General features: G+C 41.2%; 1 pseudogene; it reads right to left on the bottom strand.

Moving 5' to 3' along the window:
* Positions 1–501: 501 nt before the first annotated feature.
* Positions 502–8,181, bottom strand: LOC123485184 (annotated as a pseudogene).
* Between the last annotated feature and the right edge of the window lie 5,962 nt (positions 8,182–14,143).

The raw sequence follows: 14,143 nt of genomic DNA, 5'->3' as shown, positions 1-14,143 counted from the left end.
ACACCCTGGAGGGCTAACACACACCCTGGAGGGCTAATACACACCCTGGTGGGCATAACACACACCCTGGAGGGCTAACACACACACACACACACACACACACACACACACCCTGGAGGGCTAACACACACCCTGGAGCAAGCACACACACACACACACACACCCTGGAGGGCTAACACACACCCTGGAGGGCTAACACACACCCTGGAGGGCTAACACACACCCTGGAGGTATAACACACACCCTGGAGGTATAACACACACCCTGGAGGGCTAACACACACCCTGGAGGTATAACACACACCCTGGAGGTATAACACACACATGGAGTGGCTAAACACACACCCTGGAGTGGCCACCCACACACCCTGGAGGTATAACACACACCCTGGAGGTATAACACACACCCTGGAGTGGGGGTATAAATACACACCCTGAAGGTATAACACACACACTGGAGGGCTAACACACACCCTGGAGGGCCCAACACACACGCCGCTCCTCACCAATCTATCTGGCCACCATTAGTCTGCTTCTGCACCAGTGCCCTCCCAGTGCTCGTGTGAGTGGACTCTAACGACTTCCACAGCAAAGTCCTAAAGAGGAGGAGGAATGGAGGCAGACAAAGGACAATAGAAAGAAGTGAACCTCTTTGCGATCCCTGGGAAGGGAACACACCATCAGAGTCCCTCCGTATTAAAGTAACTACCATGGCATTGGACTGGAAACACATTCAGGAAAAACAGTAATGATATATACCAGCTATTATGCTTTAACATACCAATAGTATGTGGCCTTAATGGAGAAACCTATGTACCTTTGTCTTTGGAACTGTCCATTGAACGCAAACTGGTTTTCGGGCTTGCTGCCTGGAACCTTGTATTTTCTAAACCAGTCGACCGTGGCCTCCAAATGACCGGTCTGTTTCATGGACATCTTCGATACCTGGAGGAGGAAAATCAAGAGAGCACATTCTGATTTTGAAACATATACTGGGCTTGTGTGGCTCAGTTGGTAGAGCATGGTGCTTGCAACATCAGGGCTGGGGTTCTGATTCTACCGGGACCAGTATAGAAAACATTTATGAAAAATGTATGCACTCACTACCGTAAGTCACTGTAGATAAGAGCATCTGCTAAATTACTAAAAATGTAAATGTAAAATATTGAGATCAAACACACTATGTTAATGGGTACTGTAGTTAATGGATATTGTGTCCAAGGCTGCTAAGCATATTGCCAGCCCAATTTCTGAACTTTTTTTTCACTAATTGGTCTTTTTGGCCAATCACATCCAATCTTTTTCACATCAGATCATTTTCAAATCTGATTAGTCAAAAGACCAATTAGTGATAAAAAAGATCAGAATTTGGGTGCCTGTGTAAACGCAGCCTAATATGTGTATGACGGTTGAAATGCTCACGTTACAGTGACATTTTGAAGTACTGTGTTTTTAAGACTGACTGTTGAGGCTGGGGGCCTCTGGGTCATCAGCGCTGATGGCTATCAGCTTCCCAGTCCGCTCTCCCTCGTCGATCATGGCCAGGGACCCTCAGCACTTTCACCCGGATCACTCCTGACCTGGGGGAAACACACGTGCAGGACACAGGTAAGCAGACAGACAACTCTTCAGGTAAAAGTACATTATACATGACATGTTATACAGATAAGTTATATGATATATTATCACTGTTTCATGAGTTACTTTATATACATATTATAATATGTCTAGACATATTGTTTGTAAATTAACTCATACATAAAGTAATATTATTCTTGGATATGATTTAGCTAAAGTCTAGACAGTCTCACCATCGTGGCCGATTTCGTAGACGCTCTTCATGGGGTCAAAGTTGTCTCCGCAGCACTTGGAGTCCTTGCACCATGTGGTTCGGTCTTCCCATGTCTGTTTCAACAAGAGAAGAGACAGCAGTAACAACATTATCCCTGTCAACACTTTGTTTGTATACCGTCATTTCTCAAACATTGTGAGATGAACTGTCAACCGAGCCGACCACAGTGCATTTTTTACCAGCCAGTGGGGAGTGCAGCAGACAATAATAAGTTATGGGCAAATCAATGATGTCTGCGCCAGTCTGCTTAATGCGCTTGTATATGAAACACTCAGGCCACACTCTGTGGATTTCACCAACAAGACCCATTTTAATGTAGGTGGGAAGTGTTTTCCCATGTATCCGCCTGTATTAGTCATCACTTTGGCCAAATCAATACTGCCGGAGGGCCGGAAAGTAAAGAAATGACATTGGCAGCTGAGTTTCTCGACTTCTAGATTATGTTCTAGTGTTTTCCGCTGAAAGACTAGCGAATAGGTTTAATAATGGGATAGAGGTCCATTTAGAATCTCTCCAGTTGTTGATGTTGTTCAACTCTGTAAGAAAACAGAGGGATGGTGAAATCCATAACGAAACAGAAAGATGATCAACTCCGTAACAATATAACTCCATAACGAACAGAAAGATGATCAACTCAGAACAATATAACTCAGTAACGAAACAGAGATGATCAACCCGTAACAATATAATCCAGAACGAAACAGAAAGATGATCAACGCCGCAACAATATAATCCCGTAACGAAACAGAAAGATGATCAACTCCAGAATAATATAATCCCGTAACTCAACAGAAGGGATGATCAACTCGTAATAACATAATGCAACAGCAGGATGATCAACTCCGTAACATAACAGAGGTGACAGAGGTCTCACTCTGTGGGAGCGCCCGAAGTTCAGATGTAACCTTTATAAGGAAACACGTTGGCCACATATCGGAGTTTGCCCCTTCTTCATCCTGCTTGATCGGGTTCAGTGGTTCCTTGGTTGCACTCCAAAAGAAAGATGCATTAATTGGCCACAGATGACAGTCTAAACTTGGGTCAGCAGTTTACTATCTTTAAGAGAGACAGTGATATTTAGAAGGGCATCCATTTTCAACTCCTCATCAAATAAATAGTATCCATAAACCCAGTTTGCACTCTCAATCACCTCTATTATTCCTTCAACTGCCACTGCTGGAGACTGAGATGACCTTTAAATCAACTTTCAGAGTCTCTCCCTCCCTCTCCCTTCCCTGAAGTGCTTAAATATTAATAAGTTACTAAAAAAGGACATCATTATATATTAAGGTAAGAAGTTATTTATAGGACCTTTTCCACTTTGACAGATTCATTATTCATCTATTGCCTGGCTGTTTCTAGTCAAAGACCAGCGCATAATATCGCCAAAAGCTCAACGATGTTTGGATCAGTCAAAATAGAGCTTGGCCAATGAGGGACTACAAACCACTTAGGACCAAAAAGCTTCCACCGCCTTTCTTTATGTCGGTGGTTGTCTCAAAACGCTCTTTTGTATGGACACACCATAGTGTTAGATTAATACTTAACTGACAGGTTCCCAAAACAATACTGCTCCATTTTGGCATTAGACCATCGAGGTACCTCCACAACCATGTTATACAGAACCTGTAAAATAAAAATATGAACTATATCAAAAGATAATATAATCAAGGTGTTCAGCATTAATTGCAAGAGATTCAATTGTTTTCTGTAGTAGAAATGTCAGCATGGGAAAATACCTTATTCTCATTCTTCTTCAGTTTTTTAGATGGCACATCATTTTCCCTTCGGTAAGACACATATTGTATTAATAATAAAATACATATTTGGTAGACCTACACAATATCTGACATCATCATGTACGAGGTTTCAGACACTCATAGTAGACTGTCAGAAAAATACCCAGCAAGTGAAGCTCTACAAAAATCCCTAGACATTTGCATGTCACCTGACTATTGACGAACCCGCTGAGAAGTATGCATAACCTTTACATGTTCAATAAACATATTTCCATGTCAGATAAAATCATGCTTTTTCAAAGATTTTCCATCTAAGCCAGGGGTGTCAAACTCATTCTGAGGGCCGAGTGTCTGCGGGTTTTAGTTTTTTCCTTTCAGTTAAGACCTAGCCAACCAGGTGAGGGGAGTTCCTACTAATCAGTGACCTTAATTCATCAATCAATGACAAGGGAGGAGCGAAACCCGCAGACACTCGGCCCTCCGTGAATTTGTTTGACACGTGGTCTTAGCACTTCAATGACAATGTATGTGGCTTCTGTTCCAAAAATGCCTGCCTAAAAGGTTCCATACTCACACCCATTATCATTTCCACATGCAAAAGGAAATAAAACATTGACTGCTCTCATGGGGCCACATAGTACCGGTTTCATAAAAGCTACAACAACCAAGTAAGAATAGATCCAGATTGAACAAAATGTTTACCTGATCTCCATTGATAGAAGTGGAATATCATGAAAGGTAGAGATGTATTTCCCGTCAGAGGTTTCTAGAACAAAACAGAAACACATGCAAAGTAAATTGACTGATGTACTGTATTAGTAATGTATAAATTCTCAAAATGTTCTGTAACTGTTGGTATACCGCAAGTGCTTGATGCAACATTTATATTGTTACTAGGTGCCAGTGGCGGTCGGTGCCATGAAGATGTTTTTTTTAAATGGGCTTCATTTCTATTACAGCATATTGGATGACTGTCATTCATATTCCATTCACCCAGCTCAATGTAACATCAATAGGTTTAGGCTATACATGATTCTCGATTTTTCCCTGTACCCATCATGAGGTTGCTACATCCGAGATAATTTTTGAGTAATCAAGGTGATGACAGTGACACATTCAATACCGCCTGAACACTCTTGCCTGCATCTATTTGATCGGAGAAATCATTAGTTCAACAGTTGCAAACGAGAGTTTCTATTGGACAATTTGAGGTGTTTATCCTAATTTCATTTGTTTACGTTTAAGAAACGTTTTTCAACAGAATCATGAAATAAATACACCCTGATCAGATGCTAACAGTTCACTTTCATAGCACCCACATGTAGCATGATCACTTTGCTGTTTTATATATAATTCCTCTCGCAACTATCTATGCACTCTCCACCTTTTCCCTTCGCGACTTATTCAGTGCACAACACATCAGTGGTCTGTGACCAGGCAAATTAAATCTTCCCAAGCCAAACCTTCATATCACACCGCTACACACAGCCTACATCCTTGTCATGTCATAGTCAACATCGCTACTAGAACTAATGTGTTAGTAAACCTGCTAGCTACAATCATACAGCACAGTGTACAGTCAGAAAGCAGTTACACCGTGGCCCCGTGGCAATAAATTAATCAAACCAAAAGCCTACCTGACTTGAAGACTTCTTGTGTTGGCTAGCCATAGCCAGCTAGCTAACATAGCATCCCTTTCTGTTTGAGCTGGGTGTTTGAGGCTAAAACTAGCTAGCTGCATTCTCTAGGTAAGTTAACGCTTTTTTTTAAAATACAACCAAATATAGCTAGCTCGCCCTCTCCTCTCTGTTCAAAACTGTTCTACTATTGTCTTTCTTGCTGAGTCAACTACTCACTCACGTGTTATAAATGCAGTGCTAGCTAGCTGTAGCTTACGCTTTTCAGTACTAGATTCATTCTCTGATATTTTGATTGGGTGGACAATGTCAGTTCATGCTGCAACAGCTCTGGATAGGTTGGAAGACGTCCTCTGGAAGTTGTCATAATTACTGTAAAGTCTATGGAAGGGGGTGAGAACCATGAGCCTCCGCCAGTTTTGGGTATTGAAGTCAATGTACCAAGAGGACGGAAGTTAGCTGTCCTCCGGCTACACCATGGTGTTAACTCTACAGAGTGCCGGTAGAGTGTCAGACCTCCCATTGCAAAACTGCATTTTAATCTATTATTTGGTGACATCTGAATATATTTAGTATAGTTTAATCTAAAAGGATAACTTTTTTAATGTTTCACTATTTTTTTGGTCCTCCCTTCCTCCTCTGAGGAGCCTCCACTGGTGGGTACAGAAAATGGAAGGCCCCTAACATAGAAAAAATTGAGCATTTGAGTCACAAGCAATAGTGTTCCACTTTAGCGCTAAAAAGGGTAACTCCACCCTCAACCATTTTCATTATCTCCAGCACAATGCCACAGTGTCAACATGAAAAACTGAGCATTTCTACGTTTGTAGAAAATAATATAAAGTTAAAGTTCTACCCGATGACCTGATCAAAAATTAACATTTTCAAACACTATGAGATTCTCGCTGACATAGGAAGCAAAATATCCTCTATTGGAAAATCACTTTTTACTTTTAAATCCTACCCTGTGATGTCACAGAGAAGCATATTTATTTAGAACCTTATCTTTTAAGCACAGATCATAGAAAACACGCTTTAAGTAACTAATCTGGCACATATCAAAAACACAGGTTAACCCTAAACCATTGACCTGGATTTGGGCAATGTTTTCAAACACAAGCAAAATGCATAGGTGCCATTAAATCACAATCTATTGGGTTAAATCCTCGGGCAAAGGGCAAGGGCATTGATCTGGAAATTTGCCTGACTTGCCCCAATTTTCATCATCCAGATATAACACCCAAGCATTTTAAACAAATAGGTGTGACTAGACCCTCTCTCTAAGTGCATTTCTTATCATCCCATAGTACAGGGGTGAAGGAGTTCACTAAGACAATGTGCCCTACCCTCAATGGTTTTAACTGTCAGAGGGTGACACTGACCTATATGGGACCGAGGTCCACAAAGCAGATTTAAAACTGAAGACCCCATCAATGTTCTCTGCAAACAATGAAAACATTCAATGGGGGACCGGTCTTTAAACCTGCCATTGTTAATGTCACACTGAGCACAGATTAACAGCCCATATATACCCATAGAAAGATTACAACAATAATATTATTTCATACTCGACGAAATTATTGTGCCAATGTCCTGTCCTTGTAATATGGTAGAGTCACCAACCAGATTGTATAAAAAGTGAAAACGGATGACTTTGTGGCGACTTGCACAAGTCTCTCACCAATGACAGAAAGAGAAGAAAGAACACGTGACAGGGGTTAAAGGGAACGGCAACATTGTAGCCACCAAAAACAGGTCCTCTTCAAAATTCAAGAGCTCTGTAAATTGAAAGTGTTGCACCCAATAATAGTTAAAATGTAGCGTTTTTTAATCCAACACAACATGTTAGACCTATTACTATGGACGTTTTTCAGTCAAAACACGGGTCACACTTGAAATGTGTCGAATGCAACATGCCACGCGGCCATAATTGGAAGTTACCAAACCTGCTGTAAAAGATGTATTTTAGCTAATAGCGTACCATTTCACCTAACTAACGCCCATGTTTTGGTAATCGGTGAATGAGTGAGCTAATGTGTCTTGCATGGTGGAAGGCTAATAACTACTAAAATATATCCTGTAGTCAGAGGAGTTCGGTCGTCCTCACTCTTCGGTTTGATAATGCATTGTTTTGATCAGATAGGAGGTAATTGCTTGTGTGACAAGCTCGCTTTTAAAGGTATGCGAACCAGAAAAGCTGATATGACCAGTAGTAAAGAGGTGAGATAACCATATGGGCTTATTTCACGGTCCGTCCGGCCGAGTCCGCACCAGTGCGAGCTGCCGCGCTTGCCCTTAAATAAAGTTCCTTACTTATCTTTACCGCCCCCTATCTGCAGCCAAGGTCATTCCTCAGGGGAAGGGAGAACATGGAAAACGCAGGAGACCTTTGCCAAAAATAAAATGGCTGACATCCATCAATGGGAGAATGTAGACTTGTCTTTGTCAGTGTTAATGACTGTGTGTTGATCGACGTGGCTCTGTCTGTTGATGTGTTGAATCACATTTGTGTTTGTAGTGAACACAATGCAGCCAAGACAACCCTTGTTCAATAAAACATTGTAGTTAAAGACATGGCCACTAACTGGACCCAAATACTCTATCAATCACTTTCTCATCCTCAAATTATATGTGCAGCCATTGACAAACAATTGATGATTGGTGGTATTATTTCATTTCTTCTTGAGTACAAAGATCTCTCTTTAAAAAAAATAGGTACTATTTACCACACACTACTTAACCATTGTGACCCTGAGAGGTGCTGGAATCCCTGACCTTTTTGAGTGGACTTCTTGAGGCTCTATCAGCCAGAGTAGATGGTGATCTCCTTCAGCACGTCGCTCACTAAGTTGTCCCTGCGTACGGGAGCACCAGGAAGGGTTCCGCGGGCCAGGAGGGGTTCCCAGCTGGCAGCATGAAAACATTATGCAGGTTGGCCCCGTCACCACCGCCATCTTGGAAAAGGTCACAGACAGGGGATATCGATTAAAAAAAATATGTCCACTCACCCTCCAGTGTAGGAGAGGTGGGAAATCATTTGTAATTTTGTATTACATAAAGTGTTGAAAAACATAAAAGTACAGTAAAAAAATACAATTACAGGCATGGGCTCTATTCATTATGTGCCGATTCTGTTGCAAAACAATAGTCTGTTGCAAAACATTTAGTTTTTTTCATAATTAGGCTACTAATTACACATTATAAACTGGGTGGTTCGCCCTGAATGCTGATTCGTTGGAAAAGTCGGTACATCAGACCTATACCACGGGTTGACAAACATTTATTTTTACTGTTCTAATTGCGCTTGTAACCAGTTCACACAAGGTTACAGACCTCGGGGTTTATAGGATATGGCCAATATACCACGGCTAAGGGCTGGGACCAGGCACTCTGCGTTGCATCGCGTGTAACAACAGTTCCTCTTAGCCGCGGTATATTGGCTATATACCACACCCCCTCGTGCCTTATTGCTTAAATAACACATTCATACCATTTCATTTCACAATGGTAATTTCTTAGGCTATATTTTCGCTAATGTCAGGTGTTCCTTAAAGCCGTGACACTGACAACTCTAGTCCCTTCAAATCCCCAGCGGTCCAATCTTCTAGCTGTCTAATCTGCCTACTAGTTTGAACCTCCTTCAGTTGCATCTGGGGCCCTCCTTATGGTCACCATAGTAACGCCCTATCTGGCTTTGTAGCCTCTAGCTTTTGTGTTTCTCATCTCTAGCACATCCTGAATGGTGTAATGCTTCTGAAAGCTAGTAATTAAGCTGGCGAAGCCACAGAGACCAAAGTCCTTATCTGCTGTTTGTGTGCCCAGCTAGCGCTCTTCGATAAACAAACACCACATCAGCCATTTCAGCGTTTCTCCCTCCCTCAGTCTTCTTTTTATTGTCATATTTATTGCCTCGCAGGTTGTTCAAACAAAAGATGCACACATCAATGCTATAAACACAAGCGGTGGTAGGCTAAGCTGCACCCGGTCCCAGGTTTGAAATCTCAAAGTGTATCCATGTTCATAAATAGGCTATTGACATTTTTTGCAGGTTTTGTAAAGCTTATTTCCTGCAATTCTACACATTTTGTCATGAGGTGCAGAGAACATTTTGCAGTATTAAAGCTAATTTTCTTGGGTAATTCTATACTTTTATGACTCAAACATTACAACAAAATCTATGGGATAAAAACACTTTACTAAAAACATGTTAGCTGACATGTAATAGTTGATCATTTTACATTTCCACAAGTTATAAACAGCTCTCTAAGGTATGCAATGACTGACATGACAAGCTGATTCTACTAGTGCATCTCCTACTATTAACATTTTCAAGAGTGTTGAAGTCGAACTGGAGTCTCCACATTTTTTAAAATGTTATAAGTCTCTAGGCTCAAAGGGGATATTCAATGTCTGCTTTTTTATTTTGACCAATCTACCAATAGGTGCCCTTTTCAAGTAGGCATTGGAAAACCTCCTGGGCCTTTTGGTTGAATCTGTGTTTGAAGTTCACTGCTCAAATTGGAGGGACCTTACAGATAATTTAGGTAGTCATTCAAAAAATCACACTATTATTGCACACAGAGTGAGTCCATAAAACTTATTATGTGACTTGTTACACATTTTTACTCCTGAACGCATTTAGGCTTGCCATAACAAAGGGGTTGAATACTTATTGACTCAAGACATTTCAGCTTTTAATTTGTAATTAATTTATACAAAATTCTACAAACACAATCTCCACTTTTGACATTATGGGTTATTGTTTATAGCCTGGTATGACAAAAAAGTCTACATTTAATCAATTTTAATTTCAGGCTATAACACAACAAAATGTTGAAAAAGTCAAGGGGTGTTAATACTTTCTGAAGGCACTGTACTTTAATCACAACAAACACAGAGATTCATTGATTGGACTTTGACTCATACAGAGGTCTTCAGTAACCTGTTGGAGGAGTCACATGAGACATAGATGCTAAAGAGGTCATTGGAACGCAGACAGCGTAAGATAGGAAGAAGGACGCTTGATTGGCGAACCTTCAACAAATGTGATCTAACAAAGTGGATATTCGTCAAATGACTCCATGATTGATGTATTGGAACAAGTCCACAATGTGGTTAATGAAGACTGATTTTGATATATTTGGCTGTTTTCACTGCATAAATATCAGACTGATCTAATAGACTAGATGTGATAGCAAATGTAAACCGACACTCAAATTAGTATGATACAGTATGTTACATTTATTACGGTTACATAAGATAGAAGGTTACATAAGGCAAAGCTAAAGGAAAGTGGTTGGTCGTGGGTGCATAGGTGGCCGTATAATACAATGTCTAGCAACCCAAAGGTTGCATGTTCAATCTCATCACGGACAACTTTAGCTAATTAGCAACTACTTACTACTTTTTAGCTACTTTGCAACTACTTAGCATGTTAGCTAACCTCTCTAACCCTAACCCTTTTAGCCAACCTCCCCTAACCTTAAACCTTAACTCCTAATCCCTAGAGCTAGCTATTGTTAGGGCCAGCCACCTAGCTAACGTACGCTTGCAAATTCATAACTCCCGAGTGGCGCAGTGGTTCAAGGTACTGCATCGCAGTGCTGGGCTGTGCCACCAGAGATCCTGGTTCGAATCCAGGCTCTGTCGCAGCCGTCGCGACCGGCGACCCATGGGGCGGCGCACACCGGCCCAGCGTGTAGGGAGGGAATGGCCGGCAGGATGTAGCTCACAGAGCATGGCGTTTGCAATGCCAGGTTGTGGGTCTCATTCTACGGGGCCAGTATTTAAAATATGCACTACTAACTGTAAGTCGCTCTGGATAAGAGTGTCTACTAAAATGTAAAAACATATTGTACAAATTACAATTTGTAACATACCATATGAAACGTAATATTTCATGCTAAATGGAGTGTCTCGAATTTACGAACAGAATAATACAAAATACTCTGAGACCACGTTGAACATTTAGAAGTAGTCCCTTTTCAGGTTTAGGAAGAAGTGACTGCCAAATGCTAACTCCTGTTCAGATAAGCTGGTAGCATAGCTAGCATAGAGAAATTGGTAGTCAAAGCCATTTTTAAACTGTAATGCAGTTGATTGTGACGATGACATGAACATGTATTAAAGCACATCCATACAAGCATTATACTTCTGATTTTTACCTCAATATAGTGTGAAATACATAAACAATAGCCTAATGTAGGCTAATTTTAAAAGAGGAGATGTGGAATCTTTCCTCACGCATCTTTTCCCCACGCTGCTTCCATTGCATTTCCATTGTTCTGGCTTCTAGTTCCATTGACCTCTTTACTGCATCTATTGTGTGTTTTATCTTGAGTTTGTCTGTGATATGGACGTGATTCACTTTTCTTGACAATCCCTTTCTCTCATGTGTGAAGTCATTGTAGCTAGTCTCTCTTTGAGCAGCAGCTCCATGCTGCCGGGAACCTTCAGTCCACACCCATGGTTACCTAACTTCCACAAGCTCTCAGGGCATAAAGGAATTCCCAGCAGACTGAACAGGCTTGGTACACAAGGGGAAATAATTATTCTGGGAATAAATAAAAAAATCAGGATGACGTCATTCAACCTGATGTGTAATGTTTACTATGTTTATTTTAATACTCTGAGTCGATGTTACTTTATTGTATGTCACTTTGTTGATCTTGATAAATAAATCAAAGTCAAGTGATTATTTATCATGCATATGCCTTTGTTTCTTTCAGTTCTGTATGTTTTCACATTTCTCTTAACATTGTTTTGTAAAGCTGCATTTATAATTTTTGGGGGATACAGACGCATGAGGCAAATGTAATTCAGAGGTACAAACAGTCTCTACGCTGTCTCTAAATTGTAAAGAAGATGGAGTTGGAGTTGAGTATCAATGGAGTCGATTAGACTTTTAGAGGGAGAAACACAGTCTAATGGAGGACTAACGGTGTCCTACATCACACTACACGAGGTGGAAATACAACATGAGCCTCTATTGCCCTGTGCTTCAGTGGGAAGGAAAATGATGCCTCCATTCATTGTCTTCTCACTATGGAATGCACTTTCTGTCTAGAAATCATTGTAGTAGTTTATTGTTGTATGAATATACCTGTTGAACCAGATCTGGCTGAAGTATGAAAGAGAATGCATTGTTGGGTTGTTGCATTGTTATGTCAGGGTATTTTTTTGAGTTTGCAAGAAAGGTATTTCACTTGCACGCATGGGACATTAAACCTTGAAACTTGAAACTAATGTATGGCAGTTTTATCAGCAGAGTGAGAACCTTGCATGGTTGTGTTCCTGTGATCATATCATTTTGTAGGTTAGAATAACATTTGTTTTTCAGATTGGCCTATTCATTTACTAGACATAGTGTATAGAGTAAATTATGTTTAAACTACACTATTATGCCCTCTTTCTTTCTCAAAGGGCAGTCAGTGCTTCAATGACTGTTGCTTTCAATGTTTTCTGTAGCTTGTCTTAACTACATAAGCTGACGTATCGGCTAGCCCAGCCGATTAGGAATGGTCAACACAGGTCCAATACATGCAGGTGAGTATACAGACTTTAAAACCCTCCTCCTTCCTCACTGTGCACTTTGACCTGTTGTTTTGTACTCTCATTTTAATCCCCTATTTGCTTCGCTGTAGTTTAGAAGAGTGTTGACCTATAAAGGTAAGCAAGTCACTCTTTTTCAACCACCTTTTCATCGTTAATATACAGTATGGTTAGGGACCAGGTTTCTTTGTGACCTCACTCAGGAAAACTTGGGCCCTAGTTATAGCTTGTAGCCCTCCTGGACCCACTTTGAAGCTACCTTCAAAATGTCTCTATTATGAAGAAATATACTATATTGGTGAACATTTTATTGTCTTTATAAGTGGATTCTGTGCATTCTGTTTTTATCCTTCAATACTTATCTACCTAAAGTGCAGCATCTGTTGCAATGAATCACTTAATGGATATTTGAATAGATTTCTTTTCACAGCAACTCCACTTGTTGAATTCATGCATCTAATTTTACAGTTGGTGGAAAATAACGATTCATGAACATGGATGAGGGATTCCTGAGCTCTCAGCAATAAAGGTCATCTATTGGTTATATATCTGATGTATTTTTGTTGTATGTGTGTTCTGAATGGTAAACACCTTTAGATATAGACCCCAGGTTCTTCAAATGGAAGAAAAACAATAACCATCATATACATTACAACAAAATGTACAAACGCTGTCTCATTGTCTTGACGAATACTGTAGCCGATGTAATATCTATAGTTTCATGCAGTGTTTTGCTTAACATGTTGTCCCCTCGAGACCCTTCTCTTTAGTAAAACCAAAATAATACATTTGTTAGTGGTGATAGTCCTAATTATCTCCACTCCTCCCCTTCATCCCTCATCTCTCTTAGATGGGCAGGTGTTCCCGGGGAGGTTGCAAATGCACAGCAGTGGAGTGGGTGCAGGGCCATGAAGTACAGCAGTGGAGGGGGCATGACCACAGAGCTCTCCTGTGACAGGTATGGCAGCAGTAGCCTGGGGAGGGGGAGGGGGCCACAGAGAGCTTCTCCCTGTGACAGGTATCAGGGCAGGAGCCTGTGAGGGGGAGGCCTAAGCAGAGCCCTCCTGCATGTGGTATGGCATTGCAGGAACTGGAAGGGAGGGAGGCCACATAGCTCTCCTGTGACAGGTAAATGCAGGGCAGGAGCCTGTGAGGGGAAGGGGGCCACAGAGCCTCGTGTGACAGGTACCGCCAGGGCAGGAGCCTGGGAGAGGAGGGGCCACAGTACCTGTTTGGCGCGGTGCAGTGCACTACAGTACACCTGTTGCACTTCTCACTTTTTTTCTTTTTCCCTCCTCTTTTTCCTCTTTCTCCCCTGGCTGAACAGAGAGCACCGGGAAGAAGAAGAAGAGGGCCTTTTGGTCG

This window comes from Coregonus clupeaformis, unplaced genomic scaffold (genome assembly GCF_020615455.1).
Source record: "Coregonus clupeaformis isolate EN_2021a unplaced genomic scaffold, ASM2061545v1 scaf0605, whole genome shotgun sequence".
NCBI classification, from domain to species: domain Eukaryota; kingdom Metazoa; phylum Chordata; class Actinopteri; order Salmoniformes; family Salmonidae; genus Coregonus; species Coregonus clupeaformis.
This window is presented reverse-complemented; position numbering and strand designations above follow the sequence as displayed.